Genomic DNA, 5,862 nt, shown 5'->3' with positions numbered 1-5,862 from the left:
TGCGCGCTGGACTCTGTAGTTGCGTGCCCACCGCCCCAAGTTGCTCACCAGCCCGCCCCCTTTTCTCCAGGGATTCCTTTCCTCCAGCCCTTCCTGGAGGAGGAAAAGTCTGACTCCCTCATTCTGGAAGGAACCTTGGGGGAGGACTGCCCTAATTCCAGACCCAGTTTGAACCCTAACCCTGGTTACACACTGAGCCTGATGCCGGATGCAGACCGAGCAGGGTCCCCAGTTAGAGAAGGAGCCCTAAACCCAAGTCGCAGGCCTCTCAGCCCTGTAAAGCACGATATTTATTGTATAGGAGGGAGCGGGGGTTGGGGGAGGCCTGGAAACTCACCCAGATAAGCTGGAGGGGTCAATCACTGTTTCTTGGGCTTTCCCCCAACACACCCATCGCTCCAGTGATCTCTGAAGCTCCTTCAGGGCACACTCTCGGGCCATACTCCGAGACTAACCCCGAGCCCGGGAGGTGAAAACAGAAAGAGAGCTCTAGAGAGGAGATGGGCTAGAGCTACAAGGGGCTTTGGAGGTTATCCAGTCGACTCTCTTTTTAGAGAGGAAGCCGCTGAGGACCAGAGAGGATTAAAGTTGCACTGGGCGCCAGTTGCGGAGCTAGAACTCAAACCCAAGGCTCTTCCACGACTCCCTTTTCCACATTTCCACCATTTCTGCCCCGTTTCCAGCTCAAAGTCAAACCCCACCTTCCCTGCGCCATGACAGTCAGTCCCAGGACAGGGGAAAGGAGACCCCGGACAGGGAAAAGGAGACCCCGGACAGGGAAAAGGAGACCCCGGACAGGGAAAAGGAGACCCCGGATCATTTGAAACTGTGTGTATTCATCCGCAAGAGAAAATAAGCCAAAGTACCAAATTTAATACCACCTACCCAACAAAATAATCTCCACACAACAGATAACGAAGTAGAACGTTCTAGTTGATTTTGAAACATAGCCCTACCCTCCTATCTCCACACGATCACAGATAAGGAAGGCAAGGCATTTCCATAGGACTACCCCTGTCCATCCCCTTTGGTTTATTCTAGCCCTGTCAGAAGGAAGGAGGAATCCCCTGGGTCACCAGAAAGCCCCGCGCCAGGGCCCTATGCCTATGACTTTCTCAACAACACTCAAGGCTTAAATAGGTCCCGGCTCCCCAGACTCACCCACCAGCTGATGTGCCAGCTCAGTGGGCTGGCCCCTGCACTACCAACAGGGTGGCCGTGCCCAGGCTGGGGGGCACCAGGAGTTAACGATGAGCAGCAGCCTCTGAGGCACCCCGTCCTGCCTAGGAGGAGAGAAGGAGGCTGGGGGAAGGGAGGACAGAAGGGCATGGGGGAGAAGAAAGCCTGAGTCAGAACTTTCTAAAAAAACACACACACAACAATTTTAATTAATTTTTTGCGGAGCGCCATATCTGCTAGGGAACTTTGTTCCCCTGACCACTGGTGTAGCACCAGGGCAAGGGTCAGGCTGGCACAGTGCCCACTGCATTCTTCTCCTCCCTTCAGGACTTAGCTGTGGGGTTCTCTATCCGTCTCTGTCATTCTGGCCATGTCTCTCTCTCTGCCTTTCTGTTTCTGTTTCTGTTTTTCTTGTCTTCTCTGTCTCTCTCCCTACCTTTCTTTCCCCCTTCCTTTGTCTATTCCTTCTGTTCTTGCATCTCCTTGTCTTTCTGTTCTCTCTACCCCTGCCTCCCCTACACCCCCCCCCCCCAACTCGTTCAAGTAAAAGCATAGACTTGCTGTTCCAGAGTCTCCAATTCTATTTGTCTCTGAGTTTATTTATCTGGCTCTGTCTTTTTCACACTGGATTTGTCTGTTTTTCTGCCTCTGTGTATCTGTCTCCCCCTGCCCCCCACCTCTGACTCTTTACTTTCACCTGCTTTATATTCTTATTTTATGTTCTGTTCAACATTGTTATCAGTGTCTGGAATAGACAGCGACATCAGGCTTATCAAATAACAGACTTGAGAAAGATAGCAAACATGTTGAATAAAAGAATCAGGATACAAAAAGATCTGAAAGGTCAGAACAATAGAAAAAAATTTAATAGGATAAATGTAAATTTTTATGCTGGGGTTTTAAAAAATTAATTACATACAGTATAGAATGGGGATGGACTGCCAAGACAGTTTATCTGAAAAAGATCTGGGCTTTCTGATGTAATATGGGATTTTCTGACTTAAGATGAGTCAACAATGCAACATGGAAGTCAGAAAGGTAAAGTAATCTTAGGATGCATTCATAGAAATATTGTGTCCAATGCCCTGGTCAAATCCTCTTTAGAATATTGTGATCAGTTCTGAGTGCTAAATTTTATGAAAGGCATTGATAAATATGAGTGCTTGCTGGGAAGCTCAACTCAGGTAGGATCTCCTCCAAGAAGTTTTCCTGGAACTCACTAGGACCTTGAGAAACATCAAAGAGTGAAAGCTAAGTTATATGCTCTTCCTTTGGGGTGACCAGTCAGGTCCCTGGAAAAGTCCATCAGCAGATATTTGATGACTTGGATGTTACCAATCAGAGATCTTCCTCTTTCCCTGATGTTTCCTTCTTCTTCATTGTGTCGTTGAGGGTGATAGCCTAGTAAACCGGTATTTCCCAGGCCCATAGTTAGCAAATTCCATCTTCTTCCTCCCTAATTACAGTGATTCCAAGTCAACAGCTGCCTAAATAAAAACTGTCCCTCCCTTACCATTCCCCATTGGGCTCAGCACTATTTTCTTGAACCCTGTTCTCTCCCCCATTGTCTCTCCTATCTTTCTTGTCTTCTTATACCTTGCTTCCCAACATGAATTATTTATTCACTGACCTCCTGGCTATTCCACAAACAAGATATTCCATCTCTTGGCATTTTCCTAGCTTCCCCCTCCTGCTTGAAATGCTCTCCTTTCTCCACTCTGACTACTGGCCACTCTAGCTTCCTTTCCATACCAACTAACATTCTATCTTTTACTGGAAGCCTTGCCTAACTCTTAATTCCAGGGCTTTCCTTTTGAAATGGTTTTCTATTTGTCCTGTAAATAGCCTGCTTTATATATATTTGTTTGCATGTGGTCTCTCCCATTAGATGGTAAACTTCTCGGGGCAGAGACATTTTGTATCCCTAGTGTTTAACTCAGTTCCTGGTGTTCAAAAAATGTATCTTGATTGATTACACCCTTTGGGGCCCTATTCTACCATGAAGTTCCTGTGCCTTTAGAACATTTCCTGTCAAGTCTTCTGCACTTATGGAAACCTCAGGGTCCAGAAGACATCATTCCTGATTGGCAATATTGGTGGGCTTTATTTTCTTGGTGGCACTCCTCCACCATTCTATACATATATCGTTAATTTATTTTTTAACTTTTTTAATTTTTAAAAAAATTTATTTAATTGATTTCCATGGTCACATGATTCATATTCTTTCCCTCTCCTCCCTCCACCCCTCTCCCCTAGCCAACGAGCAATTCCACTGAGTTTTACATTTAAGACCTATTTCTATATTATTGATATTGGGTGATCATCTACATCCCCAATCATATCCCTATCAACCCATGTGATCAAGCAGTTGTTTTTCTTGTGTTTCTGCTCCCACAGTTCTTTCTCTGGATGTCAATAGTGTTCTTTCTCATAAGTCCCTCAGACTTGTTTGGCCCTCAGAATTGTTCTGGCTCACTGCATTGCTGCAGGTAGAAAAGTCCCTTACATTTGATTGTGCCACAGTGTATCAGTCTCTGTGTACAATGTTTTCCTGGTTCTGCTCCTTTCACTCAGCATCAATTCCTGGAGGTCGTTCCACTTCACATGGAATTCCTCCACTTTATTATTCCTTTGAGCACAATAGTCTTCCATCACCAACAGAATTTTAAAAATGTGAATATAGGAATTTACATTTATCCTATTTAATTTTTGTCCACTATTCCAACCTTCCAGATCCTTTTGGATCCTGATTCTGTTGTTCAACATGTTTGCTATCTTTTCCAAGTCTGTTATTTGATAAGCCTGATGTCTCTGTCTTTATCCTAGACTGACAACAATGTTGAACAGAACATCAAATGAGGGATGAAGGGAGGTAGACAGACTCCTTGATTTTTATCACTACTTCTGCCCTTCCCAAGTGCTCTACCACTGAGCAACCCTTTTCTCCTTCAAAGTTCATTACATACCTTTCTAGCAGTCCATCCAGAGGCTTGTGGCCATCATCTATAACTTTCCTTCTTTTCTTTTCTTCCTCAAGTTGTTCAGGACTTTTAGATCCTTAACCTTTGCCCTTACAAGAAGGAACTTCAGTGTACATATTGATGACCCTCAAACATTTTGGCCTCCGTGTTCATTAATCCCCTCCATTCCTGTGACCTGTATGGGAGATTCAGGTAGGACTAGCACCTCTGGTGAGCCCTTTTTTTGGTTTCTCATCCTCCTTTGGTGTCCACCTGCCCCCAACTCTCACCTGTGGCTTCAAGAAGCTGTAGCATGCCCCCAGGTTGAGGAATACTGGCAGGCCTCAAAGCCATCACATGGGTCGATGGGGATATGATTGGGGCCTAGTGCAAATATCAATAATATAGAAATAGGTCTTAAATGTAAAACCCAGTGGAATTGCTCGTTAGCTAGGGGAGAGGGGTGGGAGGAGGAGAGGGAAAGAATATGAATCATGGAACCATGGAAATAAATTAAATAATTGAATTAGAGGATGTTTATCCCAAGCATATGAAGACTTCCCTAGGCTGAAGGGAAAGATGAGATCATGAAGGCCATGAAGGCACCTGAAGCAGGTGAACTCAATCACTTCTTAATAATCAGAACTGTCCAAGAATGGAATGGGCTGCCTTTAGGAAGAAGGGTAAATCAAATCAGTGGAGGTCTTCTAGTGGAGGCTGATTAACCACTTGTGAGATATTGTAGATAGGATTTCTGTTCTGGTATGCGTTAGGCTAGATGGCCTGGAAGTTTCTTCTAGCTCTGAATCTAGCTATCCAGAATATTGTGTCCAGGGTCTGAGTGCCATATTTTAGAGAACTCTGAGATTCTGTGACCCATTTTTGGAATAAGTAGAACTTTTCTCTACCTATGGTGGAGACTGGCTGTGGGTGAAAGTTTGATGACTTCACTTCAAAGGAATCAGAAAAGAAATGGAGAATAGAAATGACTTTAATAATAATAGTAGTTGGCGAAATAGGGAAGCCCTAAGTAAAATGTTGAGGCTTGTAAGGGCCAGAATGTAAGGGGTTAAAATTAAAGAGTTGGACTAAATTATTTACAAGTATGGTTGCCAGGAATTAATTAATTCCAAATGATTTTTAGCAATTTATTTATAAAATATAGAAAGAGTGAAAGTAGGGAAATGAGAAAGAGGGCAGAGTAAGAAATCTAGATTAATGAGCTAGACTATTTGCTCAAGCCCTGACTTTAACTTCAGCAGGGCTCCAGAAGCCCCAGCCAGAGGGCCTAGGGGCCAGTTAAACAAGGTTTTATCCATGAGGCCTCCTCTCAGAGGAGAGGACCCTCCAGAGGCTAGTACCTCCAGGAAAGACAGGGAAGGGAGTCAGCCTTTTTCATTCACCCATATGGTAGTTCTAAGGGAAAATAGAAGCAGGCTAAGGTCCTCAGCTGGAGCTCCTCCAGGGTCAAGTTCAAGGAGAAAGCCTTTATCATAGGAAGTTCCTGGCATTTTTAAAGACCATTCCTTTTTATCACTTCCTATGACTTCCTTCCATTTTATCAGCTAAAACTTTGTTTAGGAATGCCGAAGGGGTAGTCAGTGGGTTTTGATTCATCACCCACTATTGTACACATGGATCACAGACCTCCCCCACTTAAGGATAAATGGGGTGTATATGCTTCTGGTGATTAAATCTAAAAATGGGCAAGGGAGAGTTAATC

The sequence above is a fragment of the Monodelphis domestica genome, chromosome 7 (assembly GCF_027887165.1).
Source record: "Monodelphis domestica isolate mMonDom1 chromosome 7, mMonDom1.pri, whole genome shotgun sequence".
Taxonomy (NCBI): domain Eukaryota; kingdom Metazoa; phylum Chordata; class Mammalia; order Didelphimorphia; family Didelphidae; genus Monodelphis; species Monodelphis domestica.
Note: the sequence above shows the minus strand (reverse complement) of the source record.